Genomic DNA, 24,396 nt, shown 5'->3' on the forward strand with positions numbered 1-24,396 from the left:
AGAACAGATAGAGAAAAGAATGGTAAAAATTAAGCAGTGTCTCTGGGATTTGGCATGAAGCACACAAACATACAGGTCGTGGGTATTCCAGAAGAAGAGAAGGAAGAAGGGGCAGAAAGAATATTTGAGAAAATAATGGCCTAAAATTTCCCAACTCTTATGAAAGACATAAATATACATGTTCAGGAAGCTTAACAAAGTCCGAACAGAATAAATCCTGATTAGACCTGCTCTGAGACATACTAATCAGAATGTCAAATACCAGAGAAAAGAGAGAATTCTGAGAGGAGCCAAGAAAAAGTGATTCATCACGTACAAGAGCTCCTCAGTAAGACCAAGTGCTGATTTCTCATCAGAAACCATGGAGGCGAAAGTTGTGGTATGGTTATATATAAAGTACTGAAAGAGTAAAATTGCAAGTCGAAAATTCTTTATCCAGCAAAGCTGTCCTTCAAAAGTGAGGGAGAATTAAAAGCATCCACAGACAGAAACTGAAAGAGTTCATTAAGAGATCTGCACTACAAGAATTGCTAAAGAGATTTTTTCAGATTGTGAGGAAAGGATAAGAGAGAGTGACTTAGAGTAACGGGAAGAAATAAAGATTATTAATAAGAGTAACTAAAAAGGTAAATGTAAAACCCAATATTGCTGTAACGTCAATATACAGCTATACACTTTAATTCATATAAGAATCAGAATACAGCTGAGCAAGAAAAACAGCATATTTCCTGATAATGAATGTGCAAAATAGTAAGTGACAAAGTGGGACAAAACAACATAAAAAGAGGAGACAGAGGGTTATGGAACAGAGAATGTTTATGCTCTTGAAACTATGTTGATATCTTTTCCAGTTAGTGGGTAGATATAGGTTGCACAATATAAACCACAGGGTAATCACCTTCACAAATGAAGGATGAGTAGAATTTAGTCAGCTAAGGGGATTGAGCGTAAGGGAAAGAGTATTCCACGAGAGGAGGAAGTATATTCAGAGTGGCAGAGGTGAGCATATGGTACCTGTTGGGAAGAGCCAAGGAGTGGGTTGAAATTAGTACCAGATCAGGAAGAGTCCTAATAGCCATGTTAAGGAAGTAGGGCCTAACACAAAGGGCTTTAAGCAGGAAAGTCATTAATTTCATGAGAATGTAAAAAAACAAAACAAAACAAAAAACTATGCTAATGATAAAGATATTCATTTGACCTTTTTAAGTATAAATTTTCTTATCTTCAGAGTGAGAAATTTGAACTCTTCCAAATCACATATCTCTAATATGAGGTTAATCATCCTGATAAAGTATCATGTCTAGAAAGAGGTGAAAAAGTATTTCTGAACTACTCCTCTCTGATTCAGTTCTTTTATTTTTCCATTAGGATTTAAGTATAAGTTTTATAATGAGGCATATTTTGCTCTATTTTGGAAAAGTTACTCTGATGACCTCTATGAAGTATGTTTTTTTTAATTAAAAATGTCATCATAGAGGTAATATGTATTATGGAAAATTTTAGAAATGTAGGAAAAAACAAGAAGAAAATAACTGTCTCAGATGCCATGATAGTAAAAGACTTGGAAAATAGTTAGAATGAAGGGTTCAGGATACTGAAGCAGACATGGAATCCTGTCATAGGCCAGTGTTGGAGGGACAGTAATAGTCTTCAGATTTCTGAAGGCCTATATGTGGAAGTTGGGTTAGACCAAATAAGGCCAGAAGACAGATCATAGTTTATAGGTAGAAGCTATAGGCTATAGAAGCTATAGACGTTTATAGGCTGCTCAAAAAATTAGAGATACAGATTTCTGCTCAAATGGGAAAAAATAAACTAACAATTAAAACTGTCCACATGAAAATTAAAAGTTCCTTGCTCTGAGTACCTGTAGGTGTTCAGTAAATTATTAAAAATGTTTAAGCAGTAACTAGTCACGTAGGGATATACTGATGAGATCCAAGCATCAAATAGGAAGATAAATTAAATGAACTTTGACTCCATAATTAAGAGTTTTATTTTATTTTAATTAACTATATATTTTGATGATCACATAACTAATTGAAAAAATAACCTGTTTCACAAGAAAGAGTGATTTAAGCTGCATAGTGTCTTAACTTTGAAAAGATAATGGAAGTGTTGAACTGCTTTGGTATGTCACAGAGTAATAGTAGCATAATTTAAATGTAAATTGCACACAATATCTTCTACTATTTGGGCTGTTGCATTTAGGTTCCAAGAGAACATTTCATTACTAGTAAAGAGGTATTTAAATATTGATTATCAATGAGTCAGTTAGATTTTCTTGGCTGCATGCAGCAGATACCAACTCTGGCAATTTTAGAAAAGAGACAATTTAGAAAAAAACTGGACCCAAAGAGGGGTGTTAAGAGGAAGCTTGGCAGAAAGGCAAGTTCTGGAGACTAGGCCTCGGGGTGAATGTTCTGTTCTGGCAGTCTATTTTATGCTTAATTCAAAATTCAGGAAGGTAAGCGTCAGATTGGTGGTTAGGCTACATATCTGCCCCTACCTGTGTCAACCCATCAGTTTCTGTGGTACTGTGGGTATCCATCAGTAACTGTGGGAGGTGGGGACCACCTACCTGCTAAAAAAATAACCCAAAAGGAATTGGGGGGAGATGGAAATCTTGGTAAGGGTTTAACTTATACAGATATGTGAATTTCAGTTAATTGATGGTACACTGAAAATTTGTGCATTTCATTGTGTATAGATTTTACCTCAAAAGAAAAGAAAGCCTAGAAACAAATATCTAACTAATAAAATATTGATGTACTTGGAGGGAAATATACCTGTATATGCATGTTGCTTTGAAATGCATCAGAAAAATAAAGTGGGGAATGGATTGTGTGAAGATGTCTTTCCAGTAGAACAACTATCAAACTAGAAGGAACTGTCTAAAGCAACTATTCTGAAACTCTAGAGGCCACAGCATTCAGGGAAGAGCGGGAGGAAGAGGCTGATAAATTATGGTAAAGATCAATTAATTGCTCTGTCTACAGGACAGTTACTGGTCCCCATCCTCCACTCTCACAACAGGCCACCCTGGGGTCCAGCCCCTGGCTAGCTCACAGGTGACAGAATGGGATGTAAAAATCTTCTTCCTTAAGACCAGTGGTGGGCACAGCCGATCACTGATCATAGCTTCTGATTAGTGGCCATGCTATGAATTAAAGATCCTAAGAAGTCATTAGATTTTTATACTAAAATTCTTGGAATGAGGCTGCTCAAAAAATTAGATTCTCCCACTATGAAATTTTCATTGTTTCTTGGCTTATGAGAATAAAAATGACATCCCCAAGGATAAAGATGAAATAACAGCATTGGTAGTCCCCAGAAAAGCTAAACTTGAGCTGACACACAATTAGGACACTGAAAATGATGCAACTCAAGAGTTACGACAATGGCAATTCAGACACTTGAGGATTTGATCACACTGAAATTGCTGTTCCTGATATACATGGTGCTTGTGAAAGATTTGAAGAACTGGGAGTCAAATATGTGAAGAAGTCCAATGATGGCAAAGTGGAAAGTCTGGCATTTACTTAGGATCTTGATGGCTACTGGATTGAAATTTTGAATCCTAACAAAATGATAACTATTACTTAGTTCTGAGAGAATATGTCTTTGTGATTTCAATGCAGACATTGTAGAGAAAAGAAGGAAAGAATACAATTCAAGATATTTATGTAACAGAAGCATTTAGGATAGATCATTGTCCCAATTCAAATTACTCTTAAATCCATTTCCTTTTCCTATTGCACCTAACTGGTCAATCATACTGATTTCAGAGCAGTGCTTTATCTTATGTCTTTACATTTTTAAATAATAAGTAGAATAATTCACTTCAGAGGCTGCAGTGTCCTTCATTTGTCTTCTAAATAAGACGTCTTTTCAGGCCTATTGAGTCATCCTTTTTTTTTTTCTATGCTATATGATAGGATCACTTTCATTATTTTCCCACGTGAATATCCCATTATTGCAGCACCATTTGTTGAATTTCTGTTTGTGTCTTTGTTTTTGTTTGTTTGTTCTGCTTGTTTGTTTTTTGGGAAGTACATGAATCTGGATTCGAACCTTGGTCTTCCATATGGCAGTCAAGAATTCTACCACTGAACTACCCTTGCAGCCCCTGAATCATCATTTTTAAAAAACATTTAACATGCTTTTGTTGTGGATATCTCCTGGGTTTCACTCCTTAAAAATAACTTTTCCCAATGGAAAGTAAGGAACACTGAACAGAAATGAAATCTCATGTTGTAACATGTTATGTAATCATAAGTTAGGGTTTAAGGGATGATGATGGTTGCTGAATAATGTAATATCTATAGAGGAATATCTATTCCTTTTTGCTTCCTGGTATATTGGAGTAGACTGAGGGAAATACCTAAAATCTTTGAACTAATCCAACTGCCTCGATCTCTGTTAATGATTGTGTAGCCCTTATCATGTGCCTTTACAATTGTAAAAACCTGACTGACCCTTACTTGTAACCATTTTATCCACTTTTTTCGATTTAGGAGTGTTGTGAGCACTAAAAACATGCCTTAATATTTATTAATGAAGAGTGTTGGGTCAGCCCAGAACTAAGCCTCACCAGTTCCGAAGTTATCTTGATAACTGAAGCTGGATCTAACCAAAATGGGCCCATTTGACATGCGCAATATCACAGACTTTGACCTAAAGTCACCTACACCTTATTGTAATAATAAAAATCACACCCATCATTATATTAAGCCACCATTTTTTTTACATGTTCTGTGACTAAGCGTGTAATCGGTCTGCACATGCTCAATAACTAGATCAGCTCTAATTATATCATCTGGAGCCATTGTGCTCATTATCCCAAAACCTGCCCATGTTTTGATACTATAAAACTATCAGAATTACTGCAGTTCAAGGAGATATTTTTGGTCTCCTGCTTCGCATCTAGCAATAAACTCTTTCACTCTTTGAAACTCTTTCTCAGGAATTGGCCATTGAGCACATAGGACAAAGAACCCACCCCCTTTGTCTGGTAATAATGTACAATTCAAACAGTAGGAAGTGTTTATTTTACAAAAGAAAAGGTACTCTTAGAAGCAATTCAGAATCATGCTGACAGTATACCAATAGGAAAACTAATTTCTTTTCATTTATAAAGTAGTTCCAACGTTCAACAACTGACTTCATTTGTTTTAGCATGGGGAGGAAGAAAAAGGGGATATTACTTACTAGATACCCAGACTGGACTAGGTCTCATTTAATCCTCACATCTATCCTATGAGAAAAGCTAGACATATAAAATAACTTTAATAAATCAAAGGCCATATAAATAGGCTTAAGTACTCATCATCTTGTTTATTATTTTTATATTGTATCACAATAATTAGTACCTCACAATAACCTCCTTTACTAATCCCCTGTAAAAACTTTAGCCAAGCTTGAGCATCATCCTCTCAGCTCTCAGGTCTGATTGCCATAATAAGGAATAAGCAATGGAGTAAGTCCATAGCACACGGCTTCCTGGGAACAGCCAGGTTATTCCTATACAAGTGGCACTGATGTTACTGCTGAAGAGTCTCTATTCCTAGGACTTCATTATGTCATTAACCATTTATTACAAATTATGTTCAGTGATAACATAACTTAGTTATCAGAAGTCAGCTAAGTGGTCCTCCATGCTGTAACTATTTGGTTTTAAAAACCAAAGTGATTTTGAAAATCTCTTGTGGGCCTAAGAATAAAAATATCTAGTTCATGGTTTAACTACATTTCAGTTGTTTGCAGATTCTAGTGGAAGATCTTTGGATAGGTCATGCCGACTGCACCTCCACTATTAGAAGCACTTTACATTTCCTTTGTAGACAGAATGGATTTTTTGTTGCTTCTTAAATGCAATTTTATTGAGATACATTCACATACCATATAATATCATCCAAAGTGTACAATCAGTGGCTCACAGTATCATCATATAGTTATGCATTCATCACCAACAATCAGTTTTAGAAATTAGATGGAATGGATTTATGTGAGCCATTCAAACAAATGCCACTACTTTTAAAGCTAAGTAAAATAAAATTTTAAATAAGGGAAAAAAAATCATGATAAAACTATGTGCTGTCTACGAAAGACTCAAATTCAAAGATACAAGTAGATTGAGGGAGAAAGGATGAAAAAAAATATACCATGCAAGTAGCAATATCGGATAAAGTAAACTTTAAGTAAAAAACAATTACAAGGGACAAAGATGGTTATTATATACTGATATATACAGAATGATATAACAGTGATATGTGTCTTACAGCAGAGCTCCAAAATATATGGGGCAATTACTTACAGATTTGAAGGAAGAAATTGATGGTGTGTAGTAATTCTAGGAGACTTTGATATGCTACTTTCAGGAATGATGGATAGGACATCTAGTCAGAAGATCTCTAAGGTAATACAAGACTTCAGTGATACTCTAAACCAACTAGATCCAACAGAGACATATATGTATCGTGTCACCCAACAAAAACAGAATACCCATTCTTCTCACCCCAGGATAGATCATATGCTAAGTCACAAAACTTAAGGCTCAATAAATTAAAAATAATGTTGAAATAATGCAATGTATCTTCTCTGATAACTACTGAATAATGCTAAAAAATAATAACGGGGACAAATGGAAAATTCACAAATATTTGGAAATTAAATAATGTACTCTTAAGTAATCAGTGGGTTAAAGAGGAGATCACAACTGAAGTTGGCAAATATCTTGAGACAAATGAAAATGAAAATGCAACATACCAAAGCTTATGGAATGTTGCACAGGCACTGTCAAGAAGCAAATTTATAGCTTTAAATGCTTACATCAAAAAAGATGACTTTAATCAGAGACCTAACTCAAAACTGAATGTCTAGAGAAAGAAGAGTAAAGTGAACCCAAAGTGAGTAGAAGGAATGAAATAACAAAGATTAATGTAGAGAAAAATGAATAAAGAGCAACAAAAAAATAGAGTCAACAAAACCAAAAATGGGAGGACATCCCATATTCATGGATTGAAAGTCCAAATACTGTTAAAATGCCAATCTTACCAAAAGCAGTTTAGAGATTCAACACAATCCAAATCAAAATTCCAACAACCATCTCTGCAGATTTGAAAATCTAATCATCGAATTGATATGAAAGGGTACGGGGCCTCAGATAACCAAAGGCATCCTGAAAAAGAAAAATGAGGATGGTGGAGTCATGCTTCCTGATCTTAAAACTTCTTCCAAACTCACAGTAATCAAAACAACATGCTACTGGCACAAGGACAGACATGTAGACCAATGAAATCAAACTGAGAGCTCAGAAAGCAACCCTCACGCTTACCACCAACTGATTTTTAAAAAACACACACAAAATTATTTTTGCACAGTTCTGGGGACCAGAAGCCCAAAATCAAAGTGTGGGCAAGGCCACATTCCCTCTGCAGGCTTTACAAGACATATTCCATGGTCTCTCCTAGCTCTTGGTGGTTGCTGGCAATACTTGGTATTCCTTGGTTTGTAGATGCAACACTCCAGTCTGTCTCCATCTTCACGTGGCCATCATTTTTTAAATTTTATTAGTCTTTTCTTAGTGTATATATTGGTTGGTGTGAATTTTTTGCCAGGCTACAATTAGGTTATATTTGGAGATGTGATCTCATCTGACGCATGGGGTCCTCTTCCCAACTCAGTAGATGTTGGCAGAATTCAGCATGTAGAAGCAGCCCCATCCTCTGTCTTGTGGTCCTTTCCGCAATATGCCAGTTTGCTTCTTCAAGGTCAACAGGAGTGTGTCCCTGCTGCTTCAAATCTCTCTAATGTCTTCCTTATCTGACCTGGAACTTATAGACAGGCTGCTGGCATCTGGGACACTTCTATCACATGGGAAGGCACATGGCAGCATCTGCTGGTCCTTCAGTCCTGGATTTTGTTGCTTTCAGATTCTGGTTCCAGTGGCTTCCTCTCTCATCTTCTCTGGAGTCCTGGGGTTTTTCTCTCTGAGCATCTCTTAATTTCGTCTCTCAGCTTCTCTGGGATTCTCTTACCTACTGATTTTTGACAAGGGAGAAAGACCACTCAGGAAAGAATAATCTGTTCAACAAATAGCACTGAGAAAACTAGATCTCCATTTGCAAAGAGAGAGAGAGAGAGAAAAAACAAATCCCTACCTCACACCATTTATAAAAATTAACTCAAAGTGGATCAAAGACCTAGAATTTAAGAGCAGAACTATTAGAATCCTAGAAGAAAATATAGGAAAGCATCTTCAGGACCTTGTGTTAGGCAGTGATTTCTTAGATTTTGCACCCAGAGCACAAAAACAACAAAAGAAAAAAAAATAGATTCAGAGCACCTTATCAAAATTAAAGCCTTTAGGGTATCAAAAGACCTTATCATGAAAGTAAAATGAAAACTACATAGTGGAAGAAAATATTTGGAAACCGCCTATCTGATAAAGATGAAATATCCAGAATATATAAGGAAATCCTTTAATTTAACAAAGAGACAACCTAATTTTAAAAGATGAATTAAAGACTTAAATATACATCTCTCCAAAGAAGATATACAAATAACCAGAAAGTACATGATAAGATGCTTGACATCATTACCCATCAAGGGACTGCAAATCAAAACCACAATGTAATACTACTTCACACCCATTATAATGGCAGCTGTTAAAAAAAAACAACAAAAAATTACAAGTGTTGAGAATGCAGAGAAACAGGAACTTATTCATTGCTGGTGTCAATGTAAAATGGTGCAGCTGCTGTGAAAGACAGTTTGGTGGTCCCTCAGAAAGTTAAGTATAGAACTACTATATGACTCAGAAATTCCACTTCTGTGTATATACCCAAAAGAATTGAAAGCAGAGACTCAAGCAGGTATTTACAGACCAATATCGATAGTGGCATTAGTCACAATTGCCAAAAGGTGGAAGAAATCCTGGTATCCATCAGCCGATGAATGGATAAACAAAATGTGGTTTATACATACAGTAGATTATTATTCAGCTGTGAAAAGAAATGAAATTCTGAGACATGCAACAACATAGGTGAACATGAACAAGATATCATGTTGAGTGAATAACCCAGACACAAAAGGACAGATATTGTATTCTCTCACTATTTTTTAAAAAAATTTTTTATTAATCAAAAAAAAGAAAAGAAATTAACACAACATTTAGAAATCATTCCATTCTACACATGCACTCAGTAATTCTTAGTATCATCACATAGATGTATGATCATCATTTCTTAGTACATTTGCATCGATTTAGGAAAAGAACTAGCAAAACAGCAGAAAAAGATATAGAATGTTAATACAGAGAAGAGAATTAAAATAATAATACTAATAAAAATATATATATATAAAAAGGAAAAAGAAAAAACAAAAACAAAAGATACAAACACACAAACAAACAAACAAAAAACCATATTTTAGGTGCAGCTTCATTCAGTGTTCCAACCTAGTTACACTTAGGTATTATTGTGCTGTCCATTTTTGAGTTTTTGTATCTAGTCCTGTTGCACAGTCTGTATCCCTTCAGCTCCAATTACCCATTATCTTACCCTGTTTCTAACTCCTGCTGGTCTCTGTTACCAATGATATATTCCAAGCTGATTCTCGAATGTCGGTTCACATCAGTGGGGCCATACAGTATTTGTCCTTTAGTTTTGGGCTAGACTCACTCAGCATAATGTTCTCTAGGTCCATCCATGTTATTACATGCTTCATAAGTTTAGTCTGTCTTAAAGCTGCATAATATTCCATTGTAGGTATACGCCACAGTTTGTTTAGCCACTCATCTGTTGATGGACATTTTGGCTGTTTCCATCTCTTTACAATTGTAGATAATGCTGCTATAAACACTGGTGTGCAAATGTCCGTCTGTGTCTTTGCCCTTAAGTCCTTTGAGTGGATACCTAGCAGTGGTATTGCTGGGTCGTAATCCATTCTGCCATTCTATGTCTTTTGATTGGGAAATTCAGTCCATTAACTTTTAGTGTTATTACTGTTTGGATAATATTTTCCTCTACCATTTTGGCTTTTGTATTATATATATCATATCTGATTTTCCTTCTTTCTACACTTTACTCCATACCTCTCTCTTCTGTCTTTTCGTATCTGACTCTAGTGCACCCTTTAGTATTTCTTGCAGAGCTGGTCTCTTGGTCACAAATTCTCTCAGTGACTTTTTGTCTATAAATGTTTTAATTTCTCCTTCATTTTTGAAGGACAATTTTGCTGGATATAGGAGTCTTGGTTGGCAGTTTTTCTCTTTTAGTAATTTAAATATATCATCCCACTGTCTTCTAGCTTCCATGGTTTCTGCTGAGAAATCTACACATAGTCTTATTGGGTTTCCCTTGTATGTGACAGATTGTTTTTCTCTTGCTGCTTTCAAGATCCTCTCTTTCTCTTTGACCTCTGACATTCTAACTAGTAAATGTCTTGGAGAACGCCTATTTGGGTCTATTCTCTTTGGGGTGCGCTGCACTTCTTGGATCTGTATGTTTAGGTCTTTCATAAGAGTTGGGAAATTTTCAGTGATAATTTCTTCCATTAGTTTTTCTCCTCCTTTTCCCTTCTCTTCTCCTTCTGGGACACCCACAACACGTATATTTGTGCGCTTCATATTGTCATTCGGTTCCCTGATTCCCTGCTCAAGTTTTTCCATTCTTTTCCCTATAGTTTCTGTTTCTTTTTGGAATTCAGATGTTCCATCCTTCAGTTCAGTAATTGTAGCTTCTGTCTCTTTAGATCTACCATTGTAGGTATCCATTGTTTTTTCCATTTTTTCTTCTTTGTCCTTCACTCCCACAAGTTCTGTGATTTGTTTTTTCAGTGTTTCTATTTCTTCTTTTTGTTCAGCCCATGTCTTCTTCATGTCCTCCCTCAATTTATTGATTTGGTTTTTGAAGAGTTTTTCCATTTCTGTTCGTATATTCAGCATTAGTTGTCTCAGCTCCTGCATCTCATTTGAACTATTGGTTTGTTCCTTTGACTGGGCCATATCTTCAATTTTCCGAGCGTGATCCATTATTTTCTGCTGGTGTCTGGGCATTTGATCAGATTTCCCTGGGTGTGGGACCCAGCTGGTTGAAAAGTTTTTCTGTGGAATCTCTGGGCTCTGTTTTTCTTTTCCTGCCCAGTAGGTGGCACTCGTGGCGCTTGTCTGTCTGCACGGCAGTCGGCCTGGGAAACCGCGCGTGGAGGCGGGGGTCGCTGGCTGCCGCGGCTTGGGGGAGTGCCGGTCCAAATTGCCTAGCTGGCCCGAGACGCCAAGCGTGACGGGAGGGCCCCGCTATCCAATGTTCCCAGTCAGACCGGGGAGCCACGTGCGTGGAGGGGACCCCAGTCACCAGCCGCCCCGGCCGGGAAAACGTGCGCCCCTCGGGTATCTCACCGCAGCGGATTCTCCCTGCCCGTTCAGCCGTTCCAGAATGGGGTACGCTGTCTTTTTGGTCTCTGTCGTGACTCCGGGAGCTGTTTTGTATTGTTTCTGTTTCTTTAGTTGCTTTTCTGGAGGAGGAACTAAGACCCGAGCGTCTTACTAAGCCGCCATCTTTTCCCCTCTCACTATTTTGAAACAATTAGAGTAGCCAGCTCACAGGGCCAGAATCTAGAATAGAGGTTACCAGGGAACAGGATGGGGATAGAGGATGAGAAGTTAAAATGCAGCAGGGTTCCTATTTTGAACATTGGAAATGTTTTGGTAATGAATGGTGGTGATGGCAGTACAACATTGTGATTGTAATTAACAGCACAGAAATATCTATATGAATGTGGTTAAAAGGGAAAATGTTAGGTTATACATATGGTAAAAGAATAAAATGTTTTTTAAAAATCTGTGGTACTAGTGAATGAAGCTGAATGTGAGAATGATAGAGAGAGGAGGGCTGGGCGTACATATGAAACCAGAAGGAAAGATAGATGATAAAGACTGAGATGGTATAATCTAGAAGTGCCTAGAATGTACTATGATAGTGACTAAATGTACAAATTTAAAAATGTTTTTGCATGAGAAAGAACAAAGAAATGTCAGTATTGCAGGGTGTTGAAAATAGTGGTCATTCATATTTTAAAACTTGAACTTTTGAGTGAGACTAAAGCAAGAAATGTTTATTTGGTACAAACTTTATATTTTGATAAGTGCATTCCCTAATTTAATTTATATGGACAGTTTAATTGAACACCATAAGTACACAGAACCTAGACTAGGGCATGAGATTTTCTAGGTTTGTCCAGGTTAGCATGATGCCCTGATAAATCCCAGAGTGATCTGAGCAGTGAATAGAGAAGTATTTGCAAAGTCCCCTTGGAAAAATGGTGAGAAAGGGGGAAAAATTCAACTTCCCCATTTGGAGAATTCCTGATATTCTCACAAGCAATGGGGACAACCAAATCAATAGGTCCAAGCCCTCAGTCTTAGGGTTTGTCCCTATGAAACTTATGCCTGCAAAGGATAGGCTGAGCCTACTTAAAATTAGCCCTAAGAGTCACCCCCAGAGAACCTCTTTTATTGCTCAGATGAGGCCCTCTCGCTCAGCCAACACAACAGGTGAACTCACTGATCTCTCCCTCTCTACATAAGATATAGTCATATATCTTACACCCCTGGAGTCCCCAGGGGTGTAAACCTCCCTGGCAATGTGGGACAGAAATCCTAGAATGAGCTGGGACTCAGCATTAAGGGATTGAGAAAACATTCTTAACCAAAAGAGGGAAGAGAGAAATGAGACAAAATAAAGTGTCAGTGGCTGATAGATTCCAAACAGAGTCGAGAGTTATCCTGGAAGTTATTCTTATGCATTATAGATATCCCCTTTTTAGTTTATGGTGTATTAGAGTGGCTGGAGGGAAGTACCTGAAACTGTGTTCCAGTAGCCATGTTTCTTGAAGATGATTGTATAATGATATAGCTTTTGCAATGTGACAGTGTGATTGTGAAAACCTCATGTCTGATGCTCCTTTTATCCACGGTATGGACAGATGAGTAAAAAATATGGATAAGAAATAAATAATAGGGGGAACAAAGTTAAAATAAATTGAGTAGATAGAAATACTAGTGGTCAGTGAAAGGGAGTGTTAAGGGGTATGGCATGTATGAGTTTTTTCTTTTTTCTTTCTTTTCCTGGAGAGATGCAGATGTTCAAAAAAATGATCATGGTGATGAATACACAACTATGTGATGATATTGTGAGCCATTGATTATAACCATGTCAAGAATGTTTGTATGTTTGTTCATTGTTTATAATAAAAATATTTAGAAAAAAGAAGAAGAAGAAACCCAAGGCTTCAACTATGTTTATCAGTTCTAATTACTCAAGAAAAGCAAACTGAAGCAATTATGGTTGAATGTGAAGATCTGAGAAAACAGAACAGTGGTTTTAGGTATTTACTTGTCTCTGGTAGTTGGATTCAGGTGTCAGCTTGCCCAGGTGATGCCCCATTGTTCTGTTGCTGTGGACTTGAATCATCAGTATGTGAATTTCATCTATGCCTGATTACATCTGCAGTCAGCTAAGGTGGGGTGCCTTCCAAATGAGTGAGGTTTAATTTAATTAACCGGAGGCGTAAAAGAGAGAAGTCAGAAGAGAGCTCAACAGCTCAGCTTACTCCATCTCAGCACTTGCAGCTCACTCCAGACGTTTGGAGATGCAGAAAGGCATCACCCTGGGGAAAGCCGTTTGAACCCAGAAGCCAGGAGAGAAGGCCAGCAGATATCACCTGTGCTTTCCTATGTGACAGAGAAGCTCAGAAGATAGCTAGCTGCCTTTCCTCTGAAGAACTATAGACTTTCTTTTATTAATTTAAAAAAAACAACAACAAACACATTCTTAACATATGATCATTCCATTCTACATATATAAGCAGTAATTCACAATATCATATAGTTGCATATTAATCATCATAATCATTTCTTAGAACATTTGCATCAATTCAGAAAAAGAAATAAAAAGACAACAGAAAAATTCACACATGCATACCACATACCCCTCCCTTTCATTGATCACTAGCATTTTAATTTAAATTTATTTTAACATTTAGAACTATAAACTTTTAACTAAATAAATCCCCTTATTAAAAGCTGAAAAAAAAAATCCATGGTACTGCACTAGATAGTGAAACCTAATTTAAAGCTTGGACTGTAGTTAATAGTGCAATTATAAAAACGTGTTGTCATCAATTGCATCAAATGCTTCACACCCATGCAAGTTGTTAATAATAGCATAGTATTTGAGTATCCTGTACCTTATGCCTGATTGTTCTGTAAACCGAAAACTTCTCTAATAAAAAACAAGGTGGATTGATGTTTATATGGATGAATTGATAGGTATGTGATAAAGCAATATAGTAAAATGCTAAAGGTAGAATCTAGCTGATGAGTACATGAGTGTTCACTGTAAAGTTCTTTAGAAGTTTTTCTGTTTGAAAATTTTCATATAAAATGCTGGAAAAAAAGGGATTGAATCATGGTATCCCACAAAGTGCATTTTCAGGTCCCAAACCCTTGTCCTGTGGATATGAATTCATTTGTAAATAGGACCTTTGAAGTTATTAGTTAAGATGTGCTCAAACTGAATAAGGGTGGGTGGGCCTTAATCCAATCTGGCTGAAATCCTTATATGTAAAGGAAATTGGACACAGAAAGAAAAGCTATGGGGAATAGCCAGTAGGTGAAGAAAAAATAACACAGCAGTAAAAATTGAAGACACTCAATGTAATGTGCATTGTCATATGATAGAAAAGCCAAGGAGCTCCAGAGTTTGCTGGTCAGCCAGAAGATATCAACCTTGAATGGAAGCAAGCCTGTAGCATCTGAAGCCGTGAACCAGTAAAATCCTATGGTCAAGTCAACCCATTTATGGTATTTGTTTTAGCAGCTAGGAAATTAAAACAGGATGCTTTTAAGAAGAAGGGGAATAGATGGTTCCTATAGCCTAATATATATACAGATGGACAGAAAGAACTAGTCAAGGAAAAAAAAGATTCTAGAACATGAATGAAGATAAAGAAAGCACACTTGGAACTTCTAAAAGCATTTATCTCTTTCTATCAAGCAAAATTATCAAATATTAGAATACACAGGATGGAGAGACTATAACACAGGATATTTGTGTAAGAACCAGGTAACAAGTCATGTGATTATGTCCTTGTACCAGCAAAGCTAGTAAAGTAAATTTTAGAAACATAAAACAGGGAAAAAACTTCTGAGGTTAACTGAAGTTTTTTAAAACATAAAGCTAGGTACTCAAATTTAGCATTTCATTTATTGAGCATGTATTTTATGCTAACTCCTATGCTAGGTGCAAGGGCAAGAAAAATAAAAATCCAAACCTACTTCACATTAGGAAGAATGACTGATGAAACAACTAATATGATACAATGATGAAGGGGAAACATGCAATAATATTTATTTAATCAGTGCCTACTTTGTCTCAGAGTGCTAGGAGCGTATGTTGTCCCAATTCTTATCATCCTCTGATGTTGGAGGTATAAACAAACTTATCTAACACATGAGGAAAATGAGGGTATGAGAAGTAAAGGAACCTGCTTAAGGGTTCGGTTTGATTCTAGTGGCTGTATTTTCTCCATTTAATACATTCTCTAAAATAAATTCTGTATGTTCTCTATAAAAATTCTCTATAGATGTGGAGACAGCAGAGCAATTCTTTCTTCCTGGAGGATTTGAGAAACTTTCCCCAGAATTCCCAGATATATGTACAGTCCATGTCAGTATTCTTCAGAAGACGTTTAACTGCATCCAGAGTTTTAGCACCCAGGTGTGCGCCCAGGTAGAATTACATATCGTTCTGAATTGGGCTTGACTCATTAAATTCTGGATGTATGAAGTGTACATGTATTGAAATGCAGGGGTTTTATAGTTATATCAAGAATAGACTATGTGTCTAAATATATCTCAAGAAACTTGTTTAAATATTGCACATACATTATTTCATGATATAATATCCACAAATTCTGTTCTGTTTGAGTATTTAGCAGTGGACTTTGCCATGTCTGACAGCGCACTTGGGAGATGAAAATATTCATGTGGGGAATGGGGGAGATTCTGAGCAAATGAATTAGTGCTATTACCATATAAAGCCATGTAGTACTTGATGTAAGTGGATAGGAATGCTTACCTTGATGACATGGAATGGAGATAAAGCTGACTGTAGAGACAGTATTTTTAATACTATTCCTAGAACCAGGAGCTCTATTTCAGATATCCCAGTTTTTCCGCTGGAGCTTCTGTGACTTGCTGATTAAGCCCTGCTCATTTTGGAAACTTCCTCTTCTTGCTCTTTCCCCAGCATTGCTATTCACAGTGGCTCCACTCTTGCCAATTTTGTTTTTGTTTTGTAGTTCAAGTAAATGAATAGGTAAAAGATTTGATTTTTACATTTGAAAATTCAAAGATAAATTGAGTTGAGGTAAGCTTTCGGAAACTCATTTTTAAAGTAAAAAGCATAAGAAGTTGTAATGGCATTATCCTCTGTCATCTGTTAGTGAAACACAAGCTGTATGCTCCAGATCCAAATAAAACTGATGATTATGTTCCATTCTGTAGTTTATGTGTCTTTTTCCTGCTGTGATAGCCTCTCAAATTTATTTCCCAAAAAGGGCCAGGCAAGAGAATATGGATAGATCTGCTCACATCCATTGTCCTGGAAAAGTAACTCAAAGATCTACCCAAAGGATTGGATACTTGCTTCATCCCTGCATATGCTGTAGTAGTACATTTAAAAGTGGATAGGGTATACGAGGCCTTATTACAAGGGATATTAGAAAAACCTAAATACATAGTCTTTGATCCACGTAGCTTCAGTATTCTCCGAATACTGAATAACGGTATAACGCCCCTACAGCTAGAAATGTCTTATGCTGTGAAAGCAGGGAATAAACAAGTGCAGATTAATAGGGTCAAACCGAATCTGTTTGAGACAGTGCCACCTGAATCTAATCCGATAAGTTTATTTCATATGGAAAATGCATATCAGTCTAAGAGATGGGGCATGCCAATTAGTTGAAATAAACCAAATTCTGGTCTCATCTGGATTGTCGGAAAAGGATTCATCTGACAGTAAAATTTCTTTCAGATGTATTTAAAGTCTGTATATTTTCTGATGTATATAGTCTTTTTTAACCTAGAAAATGTTGAAAATAGTTTAAATGTGCCATTTTACTGGCATCAGCTTCGTATTACTTTCATTTCCATTGTCATCTTATATACTCCTCATTGAGCAGCATTGTTAGTCGAAGTTTTATTATTGCCTAGTGCTATGTGAAAGTGTCTCTGTTTTATATGACACAAAACATACCATTGGCTCTAAGTAGGGTGTCTGTTCTCTACATGCTTATTTATAAGAGCCATATGATATAACCATTATGGCTATGAGAATTTTGATTATTTCTCCCAGAGGTCTTGAGTTGTTTCTCATTGCTTTTTTATTTTTTTTCTCATTGTTTACTTTATTAAGGTAGCAGCACTGAACTTGTACTTCTAGAAATAGGTTTATTTCTGTGAAATTTCAGTTGCAACAGGAGGTTTCTCTTGTCTTGCCTGAAAAACCACATACTTTTTTTTTGAGATACTATCTTCCTGATAAGGTAGATATGTTTACAAAACCCTTGCCTTACGGAAATTATACAAGGCTTAACCCTATGACTTATTTAGTACAGAAAAGGGCACTGCTTTCTGACTTTTACCTCTTCTCCTGAGTGGTTATCTGCCATGATTCTATTTTAAATCTGGTGGCAGATGAGTAAATACCTATGTACTTTCTGTAAATGAGCTGTCTGCAAAAGGCATTTTATATTATTTAACTTATTAAATGATTAGTTTTATTGAAATAACTACAGGAAAGGAAAAAAGAACAGATTTTTACTTAGTGATATTTTAACACTAGTGGTTGCATGAAATGAAAATGCTGGTGAGTCATTGTTTCACAAATAGGTCTTGACAACCAAAAGATAAGATAAAGCTTCAGTGACTTCTGGAGCATTTAAATGCATACCCTTAAGATATTTACTACTGTCCAGGATATATTTCCCAGTATATTTATCTACAATAGATCATAAATATTGGAAACTAGCAGAAGTTGTTGCATAAGTTTATCTGTAATTAGAACATTCTTACTGCTCGTCTGTAAATAGTTCATAAAGATAGCTGCTGCCTAAGATATATTTTAGTTAACAAATGTTGAGGAGTGAAATCCAGTCTTCATTTTCTGTAATTTAATTGTATTATCCTAAAATCCAGTGGAGTTTTTTATATTCATTCCAGGGTTGGAGGGCCAAGATTAGTCAGGCGACTCTGGCTCTGCCATCGTCACGTGCTGCTGCCATCTGTGGGTTCAAGGAGCTGCCAGAGCTCTTGCCATCTCCTTGCTGATGGAGGAAAGGAAGTGGAGAGTGTGCCCCTTTCTTTTAAGGGACATGTACAGAAAATGGTATACATCACCTTTGCTTATATCCCGTCAGCTAGAACTTAATAGCTATGCCAAGCTGCTCAAGAGGCTGGGAAAGATCATCTTTAGATGGGTAACCATGAGCGAAGTTGGAACTACTAAAGGAAGAAGCAGAGAGTGAATGCTGGGGGACAACTTCAGTGTTTTCTGCCACAATATCTCTAAACATATACATATAAGTTTATAGACACCATTTTAAAATGGACTGGAAAGGACCAGTGAAGCTTTGTACTAATAATTTAGAAGTCTTACTTCTTTACCTACGACAGAGATTCTAGCTAGTTTTTTTTAACCTTTTTCTTAACAACTTTATTGAAGTATAATTTACATACCATGAAATTCATCTATATTAAATTATGCTGTTTAGTGATATTTGGTGAATTTATAGAGTTGTGTATCCATTACCACACTCCAGTTTTGGAACATTTCCATCACCTTAAAAAGCTCTCTCAAACTCATTTGCAGTCAATCTTCATCTACCTCTGATCTGCTTTCTGTATCTATAGGTTTACCTTTTCCAGGAATTTCATATAAATGGAATAATGTAATATATACTCTTTTGTATCTTGCTTCTTCCATTTAATGTTTTTGAGATTCACCATGCTATAGTGTATATTGGTAGTTTGTTACTTATTATTGCAGAACAGTATATTCCATTGGATGGATATCCCACATTTTATTTATCCATTTACCAGTTAATGGATTTTGGAAAAGGACTTTTAAAGGGAAAGGGAGGGTGTACCTTTCCTTTGAAGGAAGTTGCATATATCCATTCTATTCATTCATTGGTTGAAACTTGTCACTGTTCATAGCTAAAGTCAAATAAGCCTTGGAAGCATAGCCTTTAGCTAGAGACATGTTCGCAGGTAAACTTATATTAAAGAACAAGGGAGAATGCATATTTAGAAGCAATTAGCAGGTTATACCTCATTATATTTATATCATATGTAGTTATGTTTATGGATACCATTCATGGATACTATTTATAAATATAAGTATGCATTTTTCAATTTTCTTGGCTACTCAAGCAAATACCATGCAATGGATCAGCTTAAACAATGAGAATTTATTAGTTCACAGTTTTGAGGCTAAAAGAGCATCCAAATCAAGGCCTCATCAAGGCAATGCTTTCTCCTCAAACATTGTGGCATTCTGGGGCTGGTTGCCTGTGATCCTTGGTCCTTAGCTTGTCACATGATGAGGTACACAGTGTCCTTTTCTGGCTTCTCTTTTCTCTTCTTTGTCCAGTTGATTTCAGGTTCTGACTGCTCCCTCCATGGTTTTTTCTGTGATTTTTTCCATCTGTCTGAGTTTCGTTTTACTTATAAGGAACTCCAGTAACAGGACTAAGACCCTGCCTGGGTCATAGCCTTAACTGAAGTAATCTTATCAAAAGGCCCTCCTCACAGTGGGTTCACACTTAGAAGAATGAATTAAGTTTAAGAACATGTTTTTCCGAAGTACATATAGCTCCAAAACACCACAATGCATTTATAAATATATAGGGTATGGGTGGGCAAGAAAAATCATATGTAGGATAGGGGTGGGCAAGAGAAATGATAGCTTTATCGGTTTATCAAGGCTCATAAAAAAAATCCCTTGAATATTGAATAGAATTGTATTGAACTTATAAATTAATTTTGAAGGTATTGGTACCTTCATGCTTATTGAGTCTACCCATCCATTTTTTAGATATTCTCTTTTATGGTCTTTAGCAAAATTTTAAAATATTCCTCATAGAAGTTTTTTGTTAGATTTATTTCCAGAGACCTTCTAATTTTGGGAACAAGACTAAGTGGCCCTGTTTTTATTTACTGTTTTAAACATTGGTTATTGCTAGTATAGAAATTCTATTGATTTTATAAATTGATCTTTATCTAATAACTTGTTAACATCTCTAGTTGGGTTTAGTCTTTTAGCCATATGTTATTTTAGATTTTTCTAATTAAATGATTATGATCATCTGCCATAATGACAGTTTCTTGTCTTCCTTTTCAGTTCCCAAACCTTTTAATATTTATTACATCAGCAAGAACTTCCAGGATAATGTGAGAAGGTCCATAACAAGCATCCTCGTCTTCTTCTTGGCTTTAAAGAGGATGTTTTAAAGATTTCACCATTAAATACTGTTAGCTCTTTGTTTTAAGTTAACTAGCCTTTCTTTGGTTAAAGACCGTCCTTATTAAGGCACTGGTCCAGGCATTGCTCATATGTACTCAGTGACCAATTTCTATTTTTTGGCTTCCTAACATTTCTCCTTGCCTCTATATTCTTTCCTGGTTGTCTAATCATTTTCCAAATTCCTGCCAGACCATGAAATTCCTTTACTTAAAATCCTTCCATGGTTCCCTATTTCATTGCATTCAAAAGTCTAAACTCCTTAATATGCCTTACAGAGCTCCCCAGGACCTGGCCCTTCTGTAGCCTTGTGGCCCCTGCAGTTTTGCATCCTACTTCCCAATGATAAGGACCTGTTTATAGTTCCTGGGAACCAGTCATTCCTTGGGGACCTTTCTCAGTGTGCCTCCTTTTGTTTTATTCTAACCCTAAGCCTCAACTACATCAATGTCCTGACTTCCATGTATTTCTTGGTACCCCATTCAACCCCATACAGACCTTCTTCCATCTTTGGACAATTTATGAAATTATGTATGTATCTCCCCTACTAGACTAAGTATATGAAAGTCATGACTAGTTATCTTATTCATCATTGTACCCCCAGCATAGAGAAGGTAATCATCATTATATTGCTAGAACAGAGAAAGTATGTGGTACACATGTGAGGGTTAGATGGATGAAGAAAGGAAGAAGCAAACGGACAATGATGAAGATAAAGGAGAAAGGGATGTTTCAGAAAGAAAATCATATAAGCAAAAAGCCTATACAGAGTTAACTGTGACTATTAATCTCATTATCTGTCTTGAGCCAGGGATAGAGTCCTGGAAACCCCAGAAATGTTTGTAATTATTGATGAATGATTAACTGAATGGTTGAAACAAATTCTTTTTATCTATAATATTTTGCAACTTCATTGCCATTTTTACTGTCTTTAAACAGAAGGTTTCTTCTATCTTCCTCCCTCTCTTTAGTTTTGTTCTCCTTTAAATTGATTCATCCTTTCAGCTCAATAAATTATTGAGCACCTTCTGTGTACCAGGCTCAGTGCTAATGCTGGAAACTAGTGAGAGCCTGTTCCCACCCCTGCCTGAAGGATCTCTCCAGCTGGCAGTGGTTACAAATTAATAAGCAAATAAATACAGCAGTGCTTATATACATAAATCCTGATTATCTTGTCATTTTTTTCCCACTGTGGCCCCCGTCTTCTAAATGAAGTCCATTGCTTACTGGGGTTTAAACTGTTGTATTTGTTGCATATGGAAGTGATTCATGGTGGGATGCTAGGGCGGAAATGGTCTGAGGGACCAACCTCCTGTTTTACTTCTTGCCCTCCCTACCTTGTTCCCAATTGTCAGTGTAGGAGAAGGACTCTATTCCTAAGTTAGACTGGTGAAAAATATGGCTGGGGTTTTTATTTTTTGGTTGATTAGAAATTTAGGAAGTATGTTAATTCCTGTTGATTTTAAAGCAAAATTCAGTGACTTTGTCGTTATTACATGATGATTTACTTGGTTCTTGTTTGCTTCATTTTCCATGCTGAGAAAGAGATAAGGAAAAATGTGTCTCAAAGAGCTATTATCCAGAATTTGAAATGTAATGGAGTCCATTTATAATGGAGCTATTTATAACGTGTATGAGATTGGACCAACTCACTATATGAGCATTTGTTGTCTAACTTACTAAAATTGATTTGACCTGTAGGATATCTGAAGGTGGATAAAAATTGATTATATTATAGTATTTAAGGTTTGACTGTAGCTATTAAGTATCTCTGGTTATAGTATTAGATGGTGGAGACTATCAAGGATAGAGTTAGATTTCTAAACTAATGGTTTAAATTGAAAGGGCTTAAATCCAGACCCAAATTTACTCTGTCATAGCCATAATTATACCCCAAAGCTTTAATGATATTGCATTAAAAAAACTTATATAAATAGTCAAACACATACAAAAATAGGAAGAATACAGTGATCATCCATTAACCCATTACCCAGCTTCGATACCATCAACCTTTTGTTGCATCTCTCTAAACTTCTTGCTAGAATGTTAAAGTCTCAGACATAACATTTCAGTAAAATAAGTATGTATCTTAACAGGTAAGGACTTTAAAATAATAACCATAATATTGTTATCACACCCACTAAAATCAATAATAATCTAATCATGAAGACATTTTTGAAACTCAAATGAATAGAACATAAAACAATCCACGTCTAATTTATTCAGGATCTAGCTTACCAAGTAAGGAATAATTTGTTTTTTTAACCCATAGTTGTTTTTTTTTTCATTTTTACCAGAAACATTTAAAAATCATTCCATCGCATCTCATCTTCCAAAATTAGAGGCAAAGTAAGCAGTGTGGATGCTCAGTAATGCATAACTTTGTTCGTTCTCAAAGGTTCTTCACAATATACCTGTACCTCCCTGTGCTGGGCTCCAGGTGGTATGAATATATGTGTGTCCAACAAAAGTCAGTGTTTTCTTATGTTATATGAGAGGGAAAGCTGATGGGATTATATTATATCTTAAGAATGAAATTCAGAATCCTTGGTGCTAATGGTGAGATTGATATTCTAATACTTAACTTCTAAGCCTAGCTTTGAATTATTTGAATAAGGGAACTCTTTCTTATGGCTTCTAACAGATAATGCTTTTTTCACTGATCCTCTGTTAGGAATTTTCTTTGAGAGGCTTTTCATGCTTAATAGAAACTAGTGGTCTCAAAAATTTGTTTCTGCCCTATCAAGAATTATATTAATCTATTTTTAAAAAATAGATTAATAAAGGGACAGCTATTGTTTTATGTTTTTCTCTGCCATACTGAACCAGAATGGTCTCAACCAATTGGATTATTTATGAGAGAACAGGGAAAGGACAGATAGTTTTTATAACTGTGAAATATACAACTCTATTCTGCTCTTGCCTAAAGGTGTTAAAAAATTCTAATTAATTGATAAACTATAGCCATCTCATTTCACTTATAGAAGAAACTGATGGTATTTTAGATGTACATTTAAACGTGAATTTACCACTTGCCATCAGCCTTCTAGGCACTGTATGGAAAAAAAAAGCACAATCCTATTTTATACCCAAAGTCTTTGTTAATATTTAACTTAAAAAAAAAAACAACCCACATTTAAATGTATTGATTCTTATTATTTCCTGGCTAAGCCTACAAGAAAGTGGCCAAAAGCTCGTATGAAACTCTTTGCACATGCTGGCCTGTCTTGCTGAAGATTTTGTTTGCCTCCCACTATGTTTAGTTGTGGATATTCAAGATTTGCCTTATTACCATTAAAATGAGATTTAAATTACAAAACAGCTTTCACCGATCACTTTTTGGGTGTGTAATTATTTCCCTGTCCAGCGAAGTTCTGAATGTTTCATGGTCAAATGTCTACTATACAGTTAGCTCTGAGTAATAGGAAAGGAGTTAGAGAGTAAACAGGATAGAATGGGTAGACTGGGATGGGTCCAGAGAAATTATGTGGTACTTTTCCTTTCTCCATGTACGATTATATCAGAACTATTCCCAAGAGTCAATAGTTGTCTTTAAAGATTTCAAGGAAGGATATTTATTCCTTTATTTAAAAGAATTTATTGAAGATGAACTTTGAATCAGATGCTGTGTCCAACTCTCTTTAGCCACCTTCAATCTGCAACAATTTCTCAGTCTCTCTTTGACTTTCATAACCAGGATACTTTTGAAGATTACAAACTAGTTATTTGTAGAATGGCTCTCAATTTGAGTTTGTCTAATGGCTCCTCATAATTAGATTTAGGGTGTGCATCTTTGGGAGAAATATCA

At 36.0% G+C, this 24,396-nt stretch overlaps 1 protein-coding gene across 17 annotated transcripts in view; it reads left to right on the forward strand.

Moving 5' to 3' along the window:
- Window positions 1-24,396, forward strand: part of RABGAP1L (RAB GTPase activating protein 1 like) — a 734,005-nt gene that overhangs the window by 651,720 nt on the left and 57,889 nt on the right. Inside the window, exon 2 of one of the 17 annotated variants that reach the window (XM_077157057.1) lies at window positions 15,649-15,782. The exons of 15 other annotated variants lie outside the window; for them this stretch is intronic. The gene's annotated coding sequence lies outside the window, so the exon portion shown is untranslated. Of the gene's footprint in view, window positions 1-15,648; window positions 15,783-22,912; window positions 22,938-24,396 lie in introns of those variants that run through there. One more of the 17 variants, XM_077157061.1, reaches the window with a different exon arrangement.

This window comes from Tamandua tetradactyla, chromosome 4 (genome assembly GCF_023851605.1).
Source record: "Tamandua tetradactyla isolate mTamTet1 chromosome 4, mTamTet1.pri, whole genome shotgun sequence".
NCBI lineage: Eukaryota > Metazoa > Chordata > Mammalia > Pilosa > Myrmecophagidae > Tamandua > Tamandua tetradactyla.